This window comes from Trichechus manatus, unplaced genomic scaffold, assembly GCF_000243295.1.
Source record: "Trichechus manatus latirostris isolate Lorelei unplaced genomic scaffold, TriManLat1.0 scaffold00254, whole genome shotgun sequence".
Classification (NCBI taxonomy): Eukaryota; Metazoa; Chordata; class Mammalia; order Sirenia; family Trichechidae; genus Trichechus; species Trichechus manatus.
Genome location: NW_004444190.1, coordinates 1,124,489 through 1,126,595, shown reverse-complemented (window position 1 = coordinate 1,126,595; position 2,107 = coordinate 1,124,489).

The following is a 2,107-nucleotide window of genomic DNA, read 5'->3' as shown; positions in this document are numbered from 1 at the left end:
TAAAAAAATGAACAAACCCTAAGAATTATATGGGACTCTATCAAGAGGAATAACCTACGAGTGATTGAAGTACCAGAACAAGGAAGGATAACAAGAAATACAGAGAGAATTGTTGAAGATTTGTTGGCAGAAAACTTCCCTGATATCATGAAAGATGACAAGATATCTTTCCAAGATGCTCACCAAATTCCACATAAGGTAGACCGCCAAGGAAAGTCACCAAGACATAATCAAACTTGCCAAAACCAAAGATAAAGAGAGAATTTTAAGAGCTGCAAGAGATAAATGAAAAGTCATCTACAAAGGAAAGTCAATAAGAATAAGCTCGGACTACTCAGGAGAAACCATGCAGGCAAGAAGGCAATGCGACGACATATATAAAGCCTTGAAGGAAAAAGACTGCCAGCCAAGAATTATATATTCAGCAAAACTGTCTCTCAAATATGATGGCAAAGTTAGGGCATTTCCAGATAAACAGAAGGTTAGGGAATTTGCAAAAACCAAACCAAAATTACAAGAAATATTAAAGGGAGTCCTCTGGTTAGAAAATCAGTAACATCAGATAACAAACCAAGATTAGAATACAGGACAGAGCAACCAGATGTCAATCCAGATGGGAAGTCACAAAAGTAAATCAAAGTTAAAACACTGAAAATAGGGAAACAGATGTCAATATGTAAAAGATGACAACATTAAAACAAAAAAGAGGGACTTAAAAAATATAGACATAGATTTTTCATAAGGAGAGGAAGTCAAGGTGATATAAAGAAATAAAAGACTTGTATAAACTTAGAAAAATAGGGGTAAATATTAAGGTAACCACAAAGAAATTAACAGTCCTACAAGTCAAAATAAATAAACTAGAAAAATACAAAGACTCAGCAAACACAAAATCAACAGCAGTGAAAAAGATGAAAAGAAAATACATAAAGAAAAATGACTCAGCACAGAACATTAAGTGGATGAAAGAAACTGTTAACACACAAAAAAAGACAACAAAATGACAGCACTAAACTGATACCTATTAATAATTACACTGAATGTAAATGGACTAAATGCATCAATAAAGAGACAGAGGGTGGCAGATTGGATAAAAATACATGGTCCATCTATATGCTGCCTACAAGAGACACACCTTAGACTTAAAGACATAAATAAACTAAAACTCAAAGGATGGAAAAAAATATATCGAGAAAATAACACTCAAAAAAAATCAGGAGTGACAATATTAATCTCTGACAAAATAGAATTTAAAGTAAAATCCACCACAAAGGATAACGAAGAAGACTATATAATGATTAAAGGGTCAATACACTAGGAGGACATAACTAAAATAAATATTTACACACCCATGACAAGGCTCCACAATACATAAAACAATCTCTAACAGCACTGAAAAGAGAGATAGACAGCTCCACAATAGTAGTAGGAGACTTCAACACACCACTTTCGATGAAGGACAGAACATCCACAAAGAAGGTCAACAAAGATGCGGAAGAGCTAAATGCTACGATCAACCAACTTATCTCATAGACATATACCAAACACTCCACCCAATAGCAGCCGAGTATACTTTCTTTTCCAATGAACATGGAACATTCTCCAGAATAGAGCACATATTAGGCCATAAAGCAAGTCTTAACAAAATCCAAAGCATTGAAATATTAAAAAGCATCTTTTCTGACCATAAAGCCATAAAAGTAGAAATCAACAACAGAGAAAGCAAGGAAAAGAAATCAAACGCATGGAAATGGAACAACATCTTGCTCGAAAACTACTGGGTTATAGAAGAAATTAAGGATGGAATAAAGGAATTCATAGAATCAAACGAGAATGAAAACACATCCTACCAGAACCTTTGGGACACAGCAAAAGCAGTGCTCAGAGGTCAGCTTATAGCAATAAATGCCCACATCCAGAAAGAAGAAAGGGCTGGTTCTTCGAAAAGATCAACAAAGTAGATAAACCATTGGCCAAACTGACAAAAGAAAAACAGAAGAGGAAGCAGATAACCTGTATAAGAAATGAGATGGATGATAACACAACAGACCCAATGGAGATTAAAAGAATCATAACAGAATACTATGAAAAATTGTACTCTAACAAA